The sequence below is a fragment of the Schistocerca piceifrons genome, chromosome 1 (genome assembly GCF_021461385.2).
Source record: "Schistocerca piceifrons isolate TAMUIC-IGC-003096 chromosome 1, iqSchPice1.1, whole genome shotgun sequence".
Lineage (NCBI taxonomy): Eukaryota > Metazoa > Arthropoda > Insecta > Orthoptera > Acrididae > Schistocerca > Schistocerca piceifrons.
In genome coordinates this window covers 935104721-935127483 of record NC_060138.1, presented here as the reverse complement: position 1 = coordinate 935127483, position 22763 = coordinate 935104721, and positions in this window count along the sequence as shown.

Sequence of the window (22763 nt, the reverse complement as noted above, 5' to 3'; positions counted from 1 at the left end):
AACCGCACGGCCACTCCGGCCGGCCTGCTCTTACGAACAGCCTATTTGTGGTCAATTAGTCAACGTCATCCAGTGAAAATCCAAAGTTGTGCTATCAAACCTATTCTATTCCTAACTTTAAGTCCTACTCCGTCCGTCTGCTAAGACAGAAGGTCAGAAAGTTTCGCTAATTTTCTAACCAGCCACTAATAGAGAGATCTTGCGGAAACGTGTTTGTGAAACGGCTAGTTTGTCTCTTTCATGGTAAGACCAATTTCAGCGCCAGGAGCCAGTGGCCGCTTGATATAAAAACGTCCACCCAGCGATAGCGACACCTTGGGCATTAGCCTGTGATCTACAGCGGACTTTTCTGCTTTCGAATAAGCAAGTATATAATTATGTGACGTTGTGTATTATATAATACTATGTTTCACCATGCTCTGAGCTGATTTTGGATGGCATGTTGCTATGAACGTGTTTAACTATCGTCTTATTTTGTTCGAGTTTGTAGTACAGCTCGTGCCATGGCATCTTGAATATTTCTCGGTTTTGATGTTGTGAGGAACGTTGTTTATGCTTTACGAAACGGAGTGTAAAACGGACGAAAGTCTAACATTTGTGATATTGTGTTTTGTTTGTGTTTGATAAAAAGGTGAAAGCAGCGGTGGACATCAGAAATACTTGTGCCCTGTGTGGAAACAACGTCTCGTCTAAAACGAGATTAGACAGAATCAGAGTGTCGAACTGGAAAGGAAGGGATTCCCCCCCTGAATGGACTGATTCTGTGATTTGCCGTAATGTATTAAGGAGATCACAGTAAACCTAAATCAGTGCTGCCTGACGGAGATTTAAAGTGTCATATGGTAATTTCATAAGTATAAAATAGTGGGTAAGCCATAAAAAGCATTAACTCAAACGTTCACAAAATGCATTGTTACAGACAAAGATCTGGTGGCCAAAAGGTGGTTTGTGTTACGAACTGTTTCCCGGGGATGTGTCCTTCACAGCTGACTTTTTTCCCAAGAAATGACATGGCTCGCAGTCGTAGAGTGACGAATGCGACCTGGAGGAAGTAGTGTAACGACGTAAGTTTTGTATAAATCATTTTCTTTTGACATATGACCAAGTACAGACTTCGTCACCTACGTCAGTTACAAAACACTTCAAAATTATTTAAATTCTTTTTAAAGTTGTCTCTGAATGGTTCTTGAACGGAACTGTAATTAAAACATCATCATTTGAGCTGTATGCGCAGAATTACGTCACTCAGTCCAATTGGTTTGTTCAAACTTTTTTCAATTTAGATGTCGTTTCTTTCTTCTCAGAAATTATATTAATGCAAGTTATCTGCTTTAATAAATATTAAAACCACATTGAAAAAACTTTTAAGACTCAAACTCGCGATTAACGATGTCAAAAATTAATAATCTTGTCAAATAAATCACAAATACTTCTTCCTTAATATAATTCTTCATAAATAAATTCTCGGAACACGTATTTAAACTTTGTAAGTATACATTAGTTTATTATTTTCATATATACTACATATAGACGTGAACATGAGCCTGGACAAGATAGAACTGAACATTTACAACATAATTAAAACTTTCTGCGACGTCATTGTTGTAGAAACATTACTAATTCTTGTTTTTTCAGTTTTTAGAAGAACGACGCAACAACTCGGTTTCAGGATCTTCTGTTGCTGTTTGGCTGTCGACCCGCGAAGTATAGTGGCCAGCAATTTTCTCTCTGGTCCCGGCAGTGAAGATGCTTTCTCCGTTCGTTGCGCCGCCCTCTCCGTACATGAAACATAAAAATAAATACAAAACTTTAGATAATTCACAAACATTACAAATATTACAAAATACATAAGCAAAACACTAAATTAAACTTATATTTACCTGCAAACTGGGCTGACACTGGTGGATGGGTGACGCTTCAATTTCGCACCCCACTACAAGGACAGCACCAAGAAGCTTGGCTGCAAATAGCCCTACCGCACATGTAATCTTCCACATGCAGGTGTTTACCTTTTCCGCCCCTTATCGGTTGCCCCTTATCAATCAACAAAAATTAGTTTTTGTTGTCTCCTTTGTTTTGTTTGTTTTGTTTTGACGACTGCGCTTTAAACGTGGTGTAAGAATCAGCAAATCATTACATGCATGGTATCGCAAAACTACCTGCGAATCAACAGAAGGTTTTCGATAACAAGATGGAATGTATTGTTGACAATTTCTCTGATATTTGTGTCTATTTTGTTCAATAACCTAACGGGAAACGCTATTATCATGCACCACACTAATTCATCTGGTGCCTGATCATGACATACATTTAATGGCTATCTTAATCAAACATGAAGTCTTTTGTCAAAGTCAAGTAGTTTTACCAGACTAAAATGTAAATACGACCATCGGGATGTGGAGTAGTTTCCGAATGAAACACAATTAACAGAATATTCAGTGATATGATTTCATTAACAGATTTGTGTATTTTCAGTAGCAGTTCCGCAGTATTTTATGTTTCTTACCTCTAGATCCACGGGTTACTGAACATTGTGGTAAGAGGTACCAGTGCTTCCACAATAAGGTTTAGTTGTTCACTGTTTCCACGTGCACTTTGGGAGTGGAACGAAAGAGAAATAATATGACAGTGGTTCGAAGAAGCCACTGCCAAGCAGTTAATTGTAAATTGCAGAGTGTTCATGTAGATGTCGACGCAGATGCCAAGCGAGCGTAGCAGGAAATATGAGGAGACCTGGAAATGGGTGGCAGTGCAAAAGTGCTAAAATGCAAGAGTGAAAAGCTAGCAGTGTGTTCCTTACTGAGGCGTATGCCACAGTTCGTTTTATCTTAGGACAAGGAGAAAAGATAGGAGCGTTTTCATAATGAAGAATGGAATATGGGTAATTTGGTTTAATGGATCTTGAGGAAAGTGGTAGTGGACAGAAAATAAAGCAGAAATGAAACGAGTAAGCATAGTTTCAGTTGAAGCCGCTAGATTATTTTATAACGTTTTGAGAGGACGGAGTAGAAGGGCAATTGACGCAACAGTGTAAGCGAGGTGAGAGAGAGTGAGAGAGAGAATGGAGGAGAAATTAACAGTGAATAAATGTAAGACAATGTCGTTTGCATAATGTCTGGAGAGCAGAGTTTTTATTAATGGATGGATAGGAGACAGATATATTTCAAACAACACAACGCACTTCTAAAGCGTAGTTGGCCAGCCAGCCCCTTCAGCCTTCCAGCTTGGGTGGCCCATAGCTCGCGAGACGCGGCTACTACAGGCCCAGGCCATAAAGACACCTCACTCCTTGAAACATCAAATATTTCATCTACATTATCCAGGTCTGAGGTATAAACTAACGCAGCTAGAGCAATTTTGCTAAAAAAATGAGTAGACTCATCTACTATTGACGTTTTATTCAGATATTTGAGGAAAAATAAAGAATACACTCTTGGCAAACCTAGATGCAAGAAAATATTTCAACAAGCCAGCAGTCACCCGATGCAGGAAAATATTAGGTCTACAACTTCGCTTCCGCCGTTTTGAAATAAACTGCGGAAGCGGCAAGTGATGTGCAGGTGGTTGGTCATAGGTGTAATACAATCATCTTAGGCGTCTGTAAACATAATGCCATAAATATATTATTCGATTTGTGATTGAATCATAAGGGTATTCTCGATTAAACGCTTCAACTTACGTACCCATTTCTCGCCATTTGTAAAAAGTTTTAATTTTCTGCTTTAACATGAATAAAACTGTGGCAGTGGCTCTTAAAATGCTGGGCAAGGCCCATGGTGAGGGAACTATTAGTAGAAGAACGTGCAGAGAATGTTTTCAACGCCTTAAGAACAGTGATTTTGATGTCGATGACCGGCATGACGGTGGATGGCAGAACGTTTCACAGCTGCTGAAACAGACAAAGATAGTCACAGGACATGATTATCGAAAGCAACTGATTCGTTAGAGCCCAGCATTGAAACACAAACGGCCACAATACAGCGATAGATACGTAAAGGTACTTTTGCAGCAGGTCAGTGCTCGACCCCATGTCGCAAAATCCGTCAAAATATTCATGGAAACGTTGTAATGAGAAGTCCTATCCCTCCCTCCGTATTCTCCATACGTTGCTCTCTCTCTGACCACCACTATCTGCAATCAGTTACATACAGTCTGGCTGATCAGCATTTCCGATCATACACTCCTGGAAATGGAAAAAGGAACACATTGACACCGGTGTGTCAGACCCACCATACTTGCTCCGGACACTGTGAGAGGGCTGTACAAGCAATGATCACACGCACGGCACAGCGGACACACCAGGAACCGCGGTGTTGGCCGTCGAATGGCGCTAGCTACGCAGCATTTGTGCTCCGCCGCCGTCAGTGTCAGCCAGTTTGCCGTGGCATACGGAGCTCCATCGCAGTCTTTAACACTGGTAGCATGCCGCGACAGCGTGGACGTGAACCGTATGTGCAGCTGACGGACTTTGAGCGAGGGCGTATAGTGGGCATGCGGGAGGCCGGGTGGACGTACCGCCGAATTGCTCAACACGTGGGGCGTGAGGTCTCCACAGTACATCGATGTTGTCGCCAGTGGTCGGCGGAAGTTGCACGTGCCCGTCGACCTGGGACCGGACCGCAGCGACGCACGGATGCACGCCAAGAACGTAGGATCCTACGCAGTGCCGTAGGGGACCGCACCGCCACTTCCCAGCAAATTAGGGACACTGTTGCTCCTGGGGTATCGGCGAGGACCATTCGCAACCGTCTCCATGAAGCTGGGCTACGGTCCCGCACACCGTTAGGCCGTCATCCGCTCACGCCCCAACATCGTGCAGCCCGCCTCCAGTGGTGTCGCAACAGGCGTGAATGGAGGGACGAATGGAGACGTGTCGTCTTCAGCGATGAGAGTCGCTTCTGCCTTGGTGCCAATGATGGTCGTATGCGTGTTTGGCGCCGTGCAGGTGAGCGCCACAATCAGGACTGCATACGACCGAGGCACACAGGGCCAACACCCGGCATCATGGTGTGGGGAGCGATCTCCTACACTGGCCGTACACCACTGGTGATCGTCGAGGGGACACTGAATAGTGCACGGTACATCCAAACCGTCATCTAACCCATCGTTCTACCATTCCTAGACCGGCAAGGGAACTTGCTGTTCCAACAGGACAATGCACGTCCGCATGTATCCCGTGCCACCCAACGTGCTCTAGAAGGTGTAAGTCAACTACCCTGGCCAGCAAGATCTCCGGATCTGTCCCGCATTGAGCATGTTTGGGACTGGATGAAGCGTCGTCTCACGCGGTCTGCACGTCCAGCACGAACGCTGGTCCAACTGAGGCGCCAGGTGGAAATGGCATGGCAAGCCGTTCTACAGGACTACATCCAGCATCTCTACGATCGTCTCCATGGGAGAATAGTAGCCTGCATTGCTGCGAAAGGTGGATATACACTGTACTAGTGCCGACATTGTGCATGCTCTGTTGCCTGTGTCTATGTGCCTGTGGTTCTGTCAGTGTGATCATGTGATGTATCTGACCCCAGGAATGTGTCAATAAAGTTTCCCCTTCCTGGGACAATGAATTCACGGTGTTCTTATTTCAATTTCCAGGAGTGTATGAACAAGTGGAAAATAGAATCGACTCATGGATCCCCACAAAAGACACCCAGTTCTTCCGCCACGGGATTCGTATGCTATTCGAAGATGGGAGAATGTAGTGGCCAGCGATGGGCAATACTATGAATCGTAATTGTTTTGTAAGTTTTTCGCAATAAAACCCCGAACTTCGAGAGAAAACAGTGGAAGCAAAGTTGTAGACCTAGTATTCTTTCTTGTAAGCGCTCTGCCTTAGATCTCACTTTTAGAAAAAAATGTATTATACCAAGCTAACTAAGCAGATTTTAAAAGTAGACAGTTTTAGTGGCGACCTTACCAAATAATTGTGTATGCGTAGTACATTATTCACTTTTTGAGCACTAATAAAGTGTACTCAATGATTTTGCGAAAACAGACATAATGTCTGCAGGGATACCGCAATCACTTTTTATATAATGTTGATTATAATCCGTCTTGATTGCAAAATGTTTATTCACATGACCGGTTTCGGTTCCTCTAGAACCATCTACAGTTCTAGAGGAACCGAAACCGGTCATATGAATTAACATTTTGCAATCATAACGGATTATAATTAACATTATGTACTCAATGACTCTGAGACAAAAAGTACTGCAGGACGGAAATTGTGTTCTGCTGAAAAAAGTTTACATCGCAATGACACACGATTACTCAGTAATTCGCATTTAAGTGTCTCGTAAAGGATTCACAGAATCGCTTCAATTTCTCGACCGTTCCACTCACGTGCGAACCTTGAGAAAAAAGAGCACCAAAATTTTTATGTGAGAATTCTAATTTCTCTTATATTATGACATTTGTAATATCATCCTTTGTACGGCGGTGGCAACAAAAACGGTTTGCATTCGGAGGAGAAAGATGATGGTTGAAATGTCATGGACATAAGGTGCTTCAGTGAAAAAGCGTTTATTTTAATTTTGCGTCCCCAACTCGTCGCTCTGCCCCCTCCCCCTCCAACCTCAAGGGAAAGAAAAAAGAGAAACATCCGTGGCACTCTCCCATCCCCCCCCCCCCCTATTTCACTATACTACAAATCAGCTGTCTTTTTTCAACGTTTACTATGTGCTCCGTCAATCTCATCAGGTTATGATGGCACAGTGCTCAGCAATATTCCTGAAGAGGTCGAACAAACGTAGTGCTGGCAGTCTCCTCAGAAAACTACCTGGATTTTCTAAAGTTGTGTCAATAACCCCTACGTTTGTTTGACCGTCTCCACAGCATGTGATGTTGTTTTATATTTGTGACCCTAGGCACCTTCGTTAGATCTATAACCATAAAATTTGTTTTACTTTTTCTGAATCGTCTGCACTCCTCTGAGAGTCGTGAAGGTTTGTTGGGCGAGGAACAGGGCGTTCTAGATACTTTACAAAGGAAAGCAACGCACAGAATTAACTGATGGGTCCGACAGAAAGAAAGTACCTACTGTAACATGCAAGTAATTGAATTCATAGCGAATGGTTAATAGTCCTAATGCTTTTATAGCGCTTTACATTTCATCACTACCGCATGAAAATGGGTGATGAAGCTTTTGCACCGTGGTTAGGTCTAGTACGCAATATTAAAGTATTTTACAGGTTTCTGGTAATCTAAAAGTTTTCATTATTGAACTGACTAGCCCAGCCCTTCCTCAGAATTCGATGAGGAGATTCCGCCTGCTTAGCATGAAATAAGTTTAAAATCAGGAACCACAAAAGTTAAAGATAGTTTCCAATTACTTTCACTGTGAAGTTTGTTTCCGGATTTATCTTTTGTATATGTGTAAGAAGGAAAAGCCTTTTCGGACTGATATATGGAGGAGACAGGTAATAAACTAGTTACCGCTTCATTTGATGGGACTATAAACTCCGTCTTTAAGCTTAACCATAAACATATCAGTGATAAAGATTTATTTCCTGTAACTTAGTCACTGGAAGTCTCCGGTAGCTGCTCGTTGCAGTTTACACTTCATGTGGTTTCCAAAGCTTTTGTCTTTTACAAGCGGTTACGAATCCAGTTGTAATACTAGATACAGCAGGGAAATAGTGTTTTAAATTTTTTCAGGTCTTTTCAAATGTTCTTTTATTTCATTCTTGACGTTTTCGTCTGCCATGTAGCAGGAGATTCCAGGTTCGAGTCCCGGTCGGAGCACACGTATGGTCACCGATGGTATCTGTTCTTTTGGACATGTTTGGACGTGTCCGAAAGAACAGATACCATCTTAGTATATATATATATTCTACTAGGAAATCGTGAAGGGTATCGAAGCAGTTAGTTTGATTGCAATTTAGACAGATTTCCCAAATTGCAAGGCTTTTAATGAACGGTTCATATGGTCTTGCACATTCCAGACTTTCCGTTTGGTTTGTGAAGTAATAAATTTCAAATAATTTTAACAAAATTTCTGTGAAATAAGCTACAGTCGGAAGACAGACCTTGCCTACGGAGAGGTGTACCTGGTCAGAAAAAGATAAATGTCATACACCAAGAGAAAATTTCTGCTGGGATATAACCACCTTATATCGGTATTACTCAATAAAAAATTGTAAATGCTTAGGAGAGTATTATAAAAATTCGCTACTAAATAGCAGGATGGTAGGATGACCATTTATAAAATTAACTATTTTCACTGCATCATAAGGCACTGAGGTTTTCCACATGCACCTAAAAGTAAGTTGATTTAATAATTACAAGCAACGGTGGAGATTTGCGTAACTACGTTGTTGCTCACGTTACAGCCATCAGTTATTTTGATATAAGACCGAAGGTAAATTACTGTGCCGGTAAATACTGTGCGACATAAAAGCTGCTTGCAAACGGGCCACAGAGATTTCGTTTCGTACTCTCATCAGTGTGATGCCTGGCTAGAGCGCGACTTGACGAGCAGCCGACCCTGACGGGCGTCGAGGTGGACTTGGGTTCTGTGTCGGGCCGCTTCATGGGCCAGCGGGCCCCGGTGTGCCTCGACCAGCTGACCGGGCAGAGCGAGTCGAGGGTCGCCCGGCAGTCGAGGATACGATCAGGGGAGGGCCGCGCAGGCTAGGTGCACGACTCTGACTGTAACACAGTGGATTACGTTTTCCCTTTTTTTCCATTTGTATTGCTGTAGTATGAGTAATTTTCCATTCTTCTTCATCAGTAGTAGAATACTCCTCATAACAGCACAGGAAATGACATGAAGTCGCTGCATCGCTGATGCACAAGATGCACTCCTAAATTGTTAGCTCACTCAAGAAAGACATTACCTGTAGCAACAGAATCGTCCCGCTAATAGGGTCATGACAACGCAGCAGCCGGCCGGTGTGACCGAGCGGTTCTAGGCGCTACACTCTGGAACCGCGCGACCGCTACGGACGCAGGTTCGAATCCTGCCTTGGGCATGGATATGTGTGATGTCCTTAGGTTAGTTTGGTTTAAGTAGATCTAGGGGACTGATGACCTTAGAAGTTCAGTCCCATAGTGCTCAGAGCCATTTGAACCATCTGAACAACACAGCAGAACATGTGTGGTGACGCTGTCTTAGTTTTGTTACTTCCTGGAATGACAGAGTTATCTTGCGAGATTCACTTGATATATTCTCCGTATACCACTCAATGATTCTGAATGTTCCGAATGAGTTCAATTTTGGTGTGTCATCGACATGTGAAATATTTGTTTACAAGCAGGACAGATTACTTTCGCGATCAACTACAAATAATCAAGTTGTCTACATTGTGAATTATCGGTTTCAGCCATCACAAAGGCAATGAGGAGGCTATTAACGCTGCAAGCCCCCGGAGAATATTGACGAAGCGTAATGAGTAAGAGGCAGTAGCTCTCAGCTCCAAAATGGAATGACAGTAACATTTCAAATCCTCTGTGACACAGCTACAAACAGCTGTATCGAACTCAGACAGACATCTTTTGAAATTTTGTCATTACAAAACGTCTCGCTAGATTCTGTAAACAGGGGATCTATAGTTAAGGAGCGTAAAATACTGGGGAACTCCTACTGAAACCACACAAATCTGTTAATGGAATTGTATCACTGAATGCTCTGTTAGCTGTGTCTCATTCGGCAAGAACTCCCATAGTCACATTGTCGTATTTACCTAGTAGTCTGGTAAAACTTCTTGAGTATAACAAAAGACTTCCTGTTTGATTCAGATAACCATTCGTTGTACGGTATTATGATGAGACACCATGTAAATGAGGATACTGCATATTAACAGCGTTTTCCGTTACGATATTAAACAAAATAGACACAAATATCAGGTAAATTACAACAATATGTTCCTCCCTGTTATCAAAAAACTTTAATAATGCGCAGGCAGCCGCACGTGGTAGCCGTGCGGTCTGGGGCGCCTTGTCACGGTTCGCGCGACTCCTCCCGTCGGAGGTTAGAGTCCTCCCTCGGGCATGGGTGTATGTGTTGTCCTTAGCGTAAATTAGGTTAAATTAGATTAGGTACTTTGTAAGCTTAGGGATCCATGATCTCAGCTGTTTGGTCCCATAGAACGTACCACAAATTTTCTAGTGCCCACGTAGTTTTCCTGTCCCAAGCATTAGCAATTTGCTGATTCTGAGCTAAACAACAAAAGAAATAAAAACAGACAAAAGGAAACAAAAATTAATTTTCTTCGTGGTTGATCAGTAAATGGCGAGAAAGGGAAAAACATGCGTGTAGCAGATTATAAGAAGTGCGGTAGGCATGTTTGGCAGCCACCTACGTCGTTTTGTCTTCGAGGTCGCATTTCCTACTGTGCGACTGCAAGGCATATCGTTTGTTGGGCAATAAAAGTCAGCTGCGAAGGACAAATCCCTTCGTAACACACCTTCTTTGTGCCACTGGATCTATATTAATAACAACACCATTTCTTACTTAAACTGGCCATGGTTTGAGATAACATTTACTATGGCTTACCCATTATTTTCTCGTTATGAATTTACGATAAGGTATTTCAAATCGCCATCAGGGCCCATTAATTTAGGTTTACGATGATCTCTTTAAATTCATTACGGCAAATCCCAGGATCAATTCTTCGGAGGACACAGATAACTTCCTTCCCCTTCCTTCCCAGTTCGTGATTCTGCTTCACTTCTAATCTCATTTTCGACGAGACATGGTACTGAAATTCTCCTTCCTTTCCTTTAACTTCAGTGTGACTACTGAAGGCAAGTGTCACACGAAGGTGACCATAATAATAAATCGCGGATACGTCCCTCATCTACGCCTGTTTTCCTTTCTGAATGTCATGATTAATTTATCTCAAAGTGATCGTATCTGACGAGATAAAACATGACTTTCTCGGCAGCAATCACTCCATAATGTGCACAGGTTTTTCGAATTTCCTCCATTGCTTTCACCCTTTTATTAAACACAAACAGAACAAAAAATCATTGATGTTATACTATATTCCGTTTTACACCCTGTTTCCTAATGCATAAACGATGCTCCTCATGACGTCAAAAATGACAAACATTCAAGTTGTCATGGCACGAGCTGAACTATGGTCTTGAGGAAAATAATACCATAGTTAAATAAGCTTATAGCAACATACCATACATAATCGCCACAGGACATACTGAAACACAGTATTATATCATACCCAACGTTACATGATTTAATACTAGCTAACTTGACGACAGAGAAGGCCACTGGAGATCATAGATTCTATGCCCAGTGCGTCGCGAGCACTTGGGTGGACTGTTTTGTACCAAGCGGACACTGGCTCCTGACGCTGAAACTGATCTTAGCATGACACACATCTACGAGTCCCTTCACAAACATGTTTCAGCAAGATTCTTGTATTAGTGTCTGCTTAAAAAATTTATGAGTCTTTCTCTGACCTTCCGTCAGACATATCGTCTAGGCCTAGAGACGAAATATGGTTTAAAAAAGAAAGGAAAAGAGTAGGTTTGATAACACAGTTCGGCGTTTGCACTGCATCACGTTAGCTACTAGCTCATGAATACAATAATAGACAATTCATATAAGCAGGCAAGCTGAATTGAACACTTCCCGTACTTTGTACGCCATTATAACAGAAACTTGATGGTAACAAGTGTGAAATTCGGTGGGTGGTTGGACTGAGGCTAGCGTGCAATGAATAAGCTGTTGGTTCGATTCCTCTTGGCGATACCAGTTTTTAACAGCCACAAACATACCCTCCACAACTCCAGTAACGCTACGTCAAGAATGCAGGACTATACCGTGGCTCCAGATCAACATTAAATGTGTCAATTCGCTACCGGCAGGAACAAAGTTCGATTAGCTCTGGATGTCAAAGGAATAAGTCGCTACTTGCAGCTACTCTTTGCGTGTCTAGTAAGCTTTCTTATACCAGTAATGTTATTAAAGCTCTTGAGCGAATCGTCATGTAAGATGACTTCATTTCTTATTTTAAATGACCTTGAGATTTTGAAAATACTGGCACTGGTCTTGGATTTGAACTCCGATCCCAATTTTTCTCTGGGTTTAAGCCCTTCGAGATGATACTGTCACATTATTTCATTGTTTCCTGACGATGCCAAATTCATACATGGCTGTATGAACTGCGGGATCCTAACTACTAGTGAATTTGATAGTTGACACTTCTTCATGTGGGGTCACAACGACGATATGTGTGAGATATGACTCCCAGGAGAACAGACCTATTCGTTGCGTTGCCTGTAGCCAAACATGTGCACATCTCGCTACTGGTGAAGAAACAATAAATATTTCATGTTTATTCGCAGTTACAAGACAATAGCGGAAGGTGCAGGGCTCGAATCCCTGCCAGGCAAAACTTATTTGCATCGTCGTTCCAGGTTCCAAAATCACGCTGTTCCTGAAGATATTTAATATTTGACATCTAAATGATCTTAGTTACAATTAATACGCTTACCTCGTTCTACTTCCCGTCTATCACCTTTACTTCACTTCATGGCGTTTCACACTTGTGCGTTGCACTTTATTACATACCTGTCGTGGTTACTTTTCAGGGGCAATATAAGCTTCATGGACTTCCCAGTACAGTGCTGAAATTAGCGTCATTTACATTCGGTCTTGTAAACTGATTTTGGTGAAAACTTCGTTATTTTACATCTCTTTATGCCTTGTCGAGTTACCATCGGACACACAACCTTTGTTTGGTTAACAGTTGATTCGAATTCAGACCACGAACAAAAGCTCACCATGTTATTTATTGGGTGTGATAACACTTTTGAATTGTTAGAAATACTTTTTCTACCATTGGTATGTCGCAGTATTAATTTCCAAATGGAGTGACTGCCATATAGAGCAATGTTCTATATTGGTCTCTTGTGGTAACCATTATGAGCAGGCAAACGACTGTACCCCACAAGATTTCGGTGTTTAGAGAACCTGTGACACAGCTACGTTGTGTTGCTTGCATTCAGCCGTGGCCACTTTTTGTGCTGTCAGGTGTTCATTCTCAGAAATTCCTTCCACATATGAAGGCTGTTTGATGCTAGTACGAGGGTTGGAACGTTAATGGTGGCAACTATTTATTTACAGCCCGTACGAAATAGATACGTGCTTGAAAGTTTTACTGACCTTCAGAGTAGTAACCAGCATTGTGTATAACCCGTTGCCAGTGATGTGGAAGTCGCAGGATACTCTTAGCAGTGCCAGTTGTGTTGACTGTTTGACCGGCGCAGTCTATTCAAAAAATGGTTCAAATGGCTCCAAGCCCCGTGGGAGTTAACATCTGAGGTCACCAGTCCCCTAGACTTAGAACTACTTAAACCTAACTAACCTAAGGGCATCACACACATCCATGCCGGAGGCAGGATCCGAACCTGCGACCGTAGCAGCAGTGCGGTTCCGAACTGAAGAGCCTAGAACCGCTCAGCCACAGCGGCCGGTGGCGCGGTCTATTGCCCGACGATTTTGTAGCAATTCTGAACCGAATGCAGAGAAGTGTTTCCTTCAGTTTAGAAATCGAGTTGAACTTACTGCAGAGGAGTGCAGTAGGTCGTATAGCACTTAGCGGACCCATCAGTCAAACAAATCAGTAACAGCTTGCACTGTACGTGCTTGAGCATTGTCCTGCAAAATCATGGTCAGGTCCTGCAGAAAGTGTCATCACTTCTGTCTCTAAGCTGGTCGTAGGTTGTGTTCCAAAAACGGACAGCACAGAAGTGATGACCCTTTCGAACATCTTGCACCAATTTACGTTGTCGAACGCTTTTTCCAGGTCGACAACTGCTATGATCCTGTCGTGACTTTTCTTCAGACCTGCTTCCATTATGAACCGCAACGATAGAATTGCCTCTCTGGTGCCTCTACCTTTCCCAAAGCCAAAATGATCGTCACCTAACAGATTATCAATTTTCTGTTCGATTCAAATGGTTCAGATGACTCTGAGCGCTATGGGACTTAACATCTGAGGTCATCAGTCCCCTTGAACTTAGAACTACTTAAACCTAACTAACCTAAGGATATCACACACATCCATGCCCGAGGTTGGATTTGAAACAGCGACCGTAAGGGTCGCGCGATTCCAGAATGAACTGCTTAGAACCGCTGGGCCACAGAGGCCAGCTCTTTTCGATTCTTCTGTATATTACTTTTGTCAGCAACATGAAAGCATTGAGCTCTTAAGCTGGCTGTATGACAATATTCTCGCTTGTCGACCCATACCATCTTCGGAATTGTGTGGATGATGTTTTTTTGCGGAACTCTAGTGGTAAATTGCTAGTATCGTACAGTCTACACATCAACTTGAATATTCATTTTGTTGCCATTTGACTGAATGGTTTTAGAAATTCCGATAGAACGTTATCTATCCCATCTACCGTATTTTAAGTATTTTCGAGCTTTTTAAATTCTAAAGTTGGATCTCCAGTCTACTTCTATTTCTTCTCCTATCACGTCATCACATAAGTTCTCCCATTCGTGTAGCCGTTCGATATACTCTTACACTTATCTAGATGTAAATTAGTCCAATTCCGGACTCAAGGAACACGAAGTGGCCGTACAGTGAAGTTCAGACGAGGGCATGTTTTCTTTGGCGCTACTCGCTTGTTACCGTTGACATCCTTAAGCTGTATATTACGTACGTCATGACAATCGTGCAAAACCATAAATCTCAATCCATGTACCTGACGATCGTTCGCTGTCAATTTCCGGTTAGTGCTGGGTGAAGCTTCTCCTGCTTTAATGACGCATAATACTTTCTTCCCACACGTTGCGCCACTTCTCCCAGCAGAAAACAGCTATGACCGATTTGTTATTGCCAGCTCACAGAGGTGGTGTGACAAGCCACAACATAGAGGCCGGTCAGGTATTTTGCATAAGACATTTTAACTGCATTATTCTATCAGTACAGTATTCGCTCCTGGAAGCCTACATTACTACAAAGCAGGAGTTGTGAAGCTGCCGACACAATGGAAAACCTGTAGCACTGATGTCATATATGCCGAATGGTCACGGCACGTCCCTCGATCATGTGGGGACTTACGAGACAGAAGCACTTCCATTTCAAGAACAATCACAGGCCAGGTTCTACACATACCGCCATTTTAGACAGGCATCACCAGTTATCGTCAGCAACGAGCAACGAATGGAGGTCTAGGTCAGTCTTCAAGTTGCTATGAATCAACAAGCTGTCGTTGCCAGATATTCTCTTCACAACCTGCGTGCTTGATGTCCATCTGAATGCTACTGATTTGTTGCCTTCCAAATGGCGGGCCAAATGGTGGTTAACTTCCAGCTGCTACTGGACGCCTACGCTGGTGGCCGAGTGACCTAGCTGTCCAATTGCCAACGCCTCTGCGGGCAACTGATGTTTGGTGTGCCCCACCGTCTGTACCCTACCGCCGTCTGCAGTGTGGACTACACTTCGATTCAGAATGTCCGGCTCGTCAAGCTCTGAGTTGTGTATTCGCTCCAGATGGCACAGCTGCCAACATCGATGTCTTCACAATGGGTTATCGGACAAGTACTGATATCTATCTCCGATTACTCCTGTGGTGGTAAACTGCAGGCCTTCCTGACTGACAGCAGTACAACTCCACCATCCACCATACAGGTCCTCCAGCCATGACACCTACGGACAGATACCAACATTCAAATACCATATGTGAATCAGACACCCGCTGGGTAATTCATGAAGATAGTGTTAGGCTACCAACCTTGTGTAGTTGCGCTGGAATGCCACTCATTAGCAAGTAGTACACTTCCAGACAGTTTCCCGTTGATACATGCCGCCTTCATGGGGTTGTAACTTCAGCGCACAACAGGACAGTTCTGGCAGGTCCACAAACAATAGTCTACATTTTACGACCTATGACTAATAAACAAAAAGTTGTGAGTCTTAAGTTCATAACCAGCGACTAAAAAATTTTGATCCCCCACATATAAGAAGTCACCCCCGTCTTATCAACACCCTGCCCAAAGAGGACAGAGGAGCAGACAGGAATTTAGGGTAACAACCTCTTTATTACCCCTGGGTGGGGAAGCTGCCCTTAAAAGCTGGAAAAACAGCAGAGATCAAATATGTGAAGGTAACCACTGCACCAAAGACACACAATGTCTATCCGCAGGAAATGTGGCTTGTAGTCTAAAAAGCACAATACGATTGCTTTTCACATCTTTAAGACAACTTCGGCTCCTGATAACAATTTGTTATGATGTTTATAAAATGTCTATATGAAGTTCCAACATACTTGGACAGAATTTTCATTATGCGTATTCGAAAGCTAACTTCATAGATATTTATAGCCTATGTTTATGACACACCAGTCGGCAGAGCTCAACTTCAGGGCAAAGACATCGCCATTGTATGCTTTAAGTGTGGAAATGTCCGCCCCAGTAGCTGAGTGGTCAGCGTGACGGATTGCCGTCCTCTGGGCCCGGGTTCGATTCCCGGCTGGGTCGGAGATTTTCTCCGCTCAGGGACTGGGTGTTGTGCTGTGTTCATCATCATTTCATCCCCATCCGGCCTGCGGGTCGCCCACTGTGGCGCCGAATGTAATAAGACCTGCGATATGGCGGCCGGACCTGCCCCGCGAGGGGCCTCCCGGCCAATGACGCCAAACGCTCATTTCCATTTCCATTTCCAGTGTGGAAATCAATCGTTTTCAATAATAACTCACAGTATTAAACGCTTATTCAGATGGTAGAGCTATTCAGATGTTAGTTTCATGAAATGTAAGATGCCACTGATATTTCTGAAATCTTAAATTATCACAAACGATACTATAACTGATTGTGTGTGTGTGTGTGTGTGTGTGTGTGTGTGTGTGTGTGTGTGTGTGTGGGTGGGTGGGTGGGTGTGTGTGGGTGTGGGCGGGTGGGTGGGTGGTGGTCTTCAGTCCTGAGACTGGTTTGATGCAGCTCTCCATGCTACTCTATTCTGTGCAAGCTTCTTCATCTCCCAGTACTTACTGCAACCTATATCGTTCTGAATCTGCTTAGTGTATTCATATCTTGGTCTCCCTCTACGATTTTTACCCTCCATGCTGCCCTGCAATGCTAAATTTGTGATCCCCTGATGCTTCAGAACATGTCCTACCAACCGGTCCCTTCTAATTCTCAAGTAGTGGCACAAACTCCTCTTCCCCCCAATTCTGTTCAATACCTCCTCATTACTTATGTGGTCTATTCATCTAATCATCAGCATTCTTCTGTAGCACCACATTTCAAAAGCTTCTATTCTCTTCTTGTCCAAACTATTTATAGTCCATGTTTCACTTCCATACATGGCTACACTCCATGCAAACACTTCCAGATATGACTTCCTGACACTTATATCTATACTCGATGTTAACAAATTTCTCTTCTTCAGGAACACTTTGCTTGCCACTGCCAGTCTACATTTTATATCCTCTCTACTTCGACCATCATCAGTTATTTTGCTTCCCAAATAGCAAAAATCCTTTACTACTTTAAGTGTCTCATTTCCTAATCTAACTCCCTCAGCAACACCCGACTTAATTCGACTACATTCCATTATCCTCGTTTTGCTTTTATTGATGTTCATCTTATATTCTCCTTTCAAGACACTGTCCATTCCTTTCAACTGCTCTTCCAAGTCCTTTGCTGTCTCTGACAGAATTACAGTGTATTCAGCGAACCTCAAAGTTTTTATTTCTTCTCCATGGATACTAATACCTACACCTAATTTTTCTTTACTTTCCTTTACTGCTTGCTCAAAGTACAGATTGAATAACATCGGGGAGAGCCTACAACCCTGTCTCACTCCCTTCCCAACCACTGCTTCCCTTTCATGTCCCTCGACTCTTATAACTCCATCTGGTTTCTGTACAAATTGTATTTTACCCCTGCCACCTTCAGAATTTGAAAGAGACTATTCTAGTAAACATTGTAAAAAGTTTTCTCTAAGTCTACAAATGCTAGAAACGTAGGTTTCCCTTTTCCTAATCTATTTTCTAAGGTAAGTCGTAGGGTCAGTATTGCCTCACTTGTTCCAGTATTTCTACGGAATCCAAACTGATCTTCCCCGAGGTAGGCTTCTACCAGTTTTTCCATTCGTCTCTAAAGAATTAGCGTTCGTATTTTGCAGCTGTGACTTATTAAACTGATAGTTCGGTAATTTTCACATCTGTCGACACCTGCTTTCTTTGCGATTGGAATTATTACATTCTTCTTGAAATCTGAGGGTATTTCGCCTGACTCATACATTTTGCTCACCAGATGGTAGAGTTTTGTCAGGACTGGCTCTCCGAATGCTGTCAGTAGTTCTAATGGAATTTGGTCTACTCTCAGGGCCTTGTTTCAGTGCTCTGTCAAACTCTTCACGCAGTATTGTATCTCCCATCTCATCTTCATCTACCTCCTCTTCCATTTCCATAATATTGTCCTCAAGTACATCGCCCTTGTATAGACACTCTATATACTCCTTGCACCTTTCTGCTTTCCCTTCTTTGCTTAGAACTGGGTTTCCATCTGAGCTCTTGATATTCATACAAGTGGCTCTTTTTTCTCCAAAGGTCTCTTTAATTTTCCTGTAAGCAGTATCTATCTTACCCCTAGTGAGATAAGCCTCTACATCCTTACATTTGTCCTCTAATCATGCCAGCTTAGCCATTTTGCACTTCCTGTCGATCTAATTTTTGAGACGTTTGTATTCCTTTTTGCCTGCTTCATTTACTGCATTTTTATATTTTTTCCTTTCATCAATTTAATTCCTTTCTTCCTCTGTTACCCAAGGATTTCTACTAGGCCTCGTCTTTTTACCTACTTGATCCTCTGCTGCCTTCACTACTTCATCCCTCAGAGCTACCCATTCTTCTTCTTTTGTATTTCTTTCCCTCATTTCTGTCAATTGTTCCCTTATGCTCTCCCTGAAACTATGTACAACCTCTGCTTTAGTCAGTTTATCCAGGTCCCATCTCCTTAAATTCCCACCTTTTTGCAGTTTCTTCAATTTTAATCTACAGCTCATAACAAATTGATTGTGGTCAGAGTCCACATCTACCCCTGGAAATGTCTTACAGTTTAAAACCTGGTTCTTAAATCTCTGTCTTACCATTATGTAATCTATCTGATACCTTCTAGTATCTTTAGGATTCTTCTATGTCTACAACCTTCTTTCATGACTCTTGAACCAAGTGTTAGATATGATTAAGTTATGCTCTGTGCAAAATTCTACCAGACGGTTTCCTCTTTCATTTCATACCCCCAAACCATATTCACCTACTATGTTTCCTTCTCTCCCTTTTCCTCCTCTCAAATTCCAGTCACCCATGATTATTAAATTCTGGTATCCCTTCACTACCCGAATAATTTATTTTATCTCATCATACATTTCATCAATTTCTTCATCATCTGCAGAGGTAGTTGGCATATAAACTTGTACTACTGTAGTAGCCATGGGCTTCGTGTCTATCTTGGCCACAATAATTCGTTCACTATGCTGTTTGTTGTAGCTTACCCGCACTCCTATTCTTTTTTTCATTATTAAACCTATTCCTGCATTACCCCTATTTGATTTTGTATTTATAATCCTGTATTCACCTAACCAAAAGCCATGTTCCTCCTGCCACCGAACTTCACTTCCCACTATATCTAACTTTAACCTATCCATTTCCCTTTTTAAATTTTCTAACCTATCTGCCCGATTAAGGGATCTGACATTCCACGTTCCGATCCGTAGAACGACAATTTTCTTTCTCCTGATAACGAGGTTCTGAGTAGTCACCACCCGGAGATGTGAATGGGGGACTATTTTACCTCCGGAATATTTTGTCCAAGAGGACGCCATCATCATTTAACCATACAGTAAAGCTGCATGCCTTCGAGAAAAATTACGGCTGCAGTATCCCCTTACATTCAGCCTTTCGCCGTACTAGCACAGGAATGCCGTTTTGGTTGGTGTTACAAGGCCATATCAGTCAATCATCCAGACTGTAGCCCTTGCAACTACTGAAAAGGCTGCTGCCCCTCTTCAGGAACCACACGTTGTCTGACCTCTCAACAGATACCCCTCCGTTGTGGTTGCACCTACGGTACGGCCACCTTGAATTGAATCTCTCATCTGTGCAACTTCGCTGTATATTTGTACCTTCTACAAAAAAAGTGAGGGTAAATTTGAGGCTCTACCTGTCTCCTAACCTAAGTCCTTGTGACGCCAGCGAATGAAAAGGAATCGTCTTGGAGTCATCGCAGGTGGTTCTAAGACGATTCCTTTCAGGTTTGGGTAACGGTTTAGAGGTCGTGATTCAAAGATTTTCTGTTTAGCCAGGTCATTTCATCTCTACATCATTGGCCTCTTCTGGCATAGGTAATGGTGAGTGCCTCGAGATAGGTTTAGCACTCGGGTGTATTGCGACACATTTTCGCAAGAGCGGTCTACAATATCTGCTTGAAGAGCGTGAAATCTAGAAGCACAAGGAATTCGTGAAGTCAAAGCTGCGATTTTTAGGAAATTTGTGACCGTTTATCAGGGAAAACATAACATCTGCGATAGTCAAGCACGTGAAGCAGATCCTATCAGATTATAGCCAATATCAGACTGGAATAAAACAAAGCAATTTAAATTCTTGATGGGCGTTTTGCATGGTGAATCTATAGTACTACGCCAAGTTTGGCAACGAGAGTCTCTGGCATCTTCATCTAACTGTCGAGGAATTACCGGCTGGTCCGCTATGGGATTCCTCCAACCCGTCAATATCGGTAGCCTCCTCCTTCCCCAAATCCTCATACATGGGAGTCATGGGAGGGTAAAATCATTGCTGGAACCGCACCATCACAAAATTCGCTTCGCGATTTACACTCTCTTCCATTAAGCTACGCGCAGGACCCCGCTGTTGCTAAGCCGGAAGCTGCTGTCTTTTTTTGCCAGATCAGATTTCTGATGTTCTTTTCTTTCATAGCCCCATAAAATACATCAGTGTCGGTATTTATTTCTTTTTTTTCTTCACCGTATTTAAACTTAAGCGCATTTGAACAGATCTCCAGAATAACCTACCTGTTAGATTGGTGGAGTTCCTACAAAAGTCCTTATTCATAACAACAACCCTTATTGTGCGCATTGTGTCGCCAATCAGCTATCTGCCATATTGGCAAGGTATACGGTGGACTCTGTCTTGTGATCGCCCAAGTTGGCCTCAGCAGAATCTAATAACATAAGGTAAAGAACGTTCGCTATTGAGAGTCTCTTACTCGTCTTCCTTTCGTGTTGCTACTGCAAGGCACGTCGTTGCTGGCTGGCATAACTGTTTCAGTTGAATGTGACCTTCAAGCTTATGATCTCTGATGATAAGCTGTCTTTGGCGCTAATGGCCCTTGTTCTATGGACAAATATTTCTAATGCTTCTCCACGCTCCGAGTTGTCGTGTGTAATTGATGCATGCAACGTTGAGACAATATTTGTTGACTTTCGGTACGACTGCATCCGTGTGTGCCACCACTTTTTCATTTCCGGGCTCCATACAAGAATCGGACAGCTTAATTTAATTTCGTCAGGCGCATCTGTCGCTGTCAGTGTATATCTACATGACTATTCCGCAAATCACGCTTAAGTCCATGGCAGAAGGTTCGTTGAACTACCTTCAGACTATTTCTCTACCGACCCGCTTCCGAATAGTACGTGGGAAAAGCGAACGTTTAGATCTTTCTGTGCAAGCTCTAATTGTTCTGTGTCATTACGAGGTTATTTCTCCTTATTTAGGTGAATGCAAACAATCGGCGGCTAATACATTATAGCTCTCATAGGCTCATGGTCTGAGCGAAATTTTGTAGCCTAATGCGTCATATTTCCTTGAAAACTACTACTAATTGTGTTGTAGATGTAGATAACCTAGCTACCAATCTATAGGATCTAACATTCCAATCTCCAACCAATAGACTTTAATTTTTTTCTTACGACAAAATTCTCCTTAGCAGATCCTGCCCGGTGATCCTAATTGGATAGTGCATTATCTCTGAAATTTTCATTCTAAATGATGCCATTACTCTTCAATCGTAAAGTCGAGTGACATATTCTGTGTAAATATAATGCCTGTAAATCTCTCATGTTTGCAGCCGTTCGCGGAAGGATCACTGACTGGGGGCAAGGAATGAAAGAGGGAACCACATGGCCGACTTTGGTCATCACACAATTTAATAATTGCAAAAGACACTTGGAAGCATCAGAAGGTATCAGATAAGTTTCATAATGGCAAGAAAGACGTTTGAAAATCACACTGTAAACTGCGAAACTTAAGCTTTTATTTTTTTGGTAATCAGTCTACTGACTGGTTTGATGCGGCCCGCCACGAATTCCTTTCCTGTGCTAACCTCTTCATCTCAGAGTAGCACTTGCAGCTTACGTCCTCAATTATTTTCTTGACGTATTCCAATCTCTGTCTTCCTCTACAGTTTTTGCCCTCTACAGCTCCCTCTAGTACCATGGAAGTCATTCCTTCATGTCTTAGACGATGTCCTATGATCCTGTCCCTTCTCCTTATCAGTGTTTTTCCACATATTACTTTCCTCTCCGATTCTGCGTAGAACCTCCTCATTCCTTACCTTATCAGTCCACCTAATTTTCAACATTCGTCTATAGCACCACATCTCAAATGCTTCGATTCTCTTCTGTTCCGGTTTTTCCATGTTTCACTACCATACAATGCTGTACTCCAGACGTACATCCTCAAAAATTTCTTCCTCAAATTAAGGCCGGTATTTGATATTAGTAGACTTCTCTTGGCCATTCTTCAGTCCTGAGACTGGTTTGATG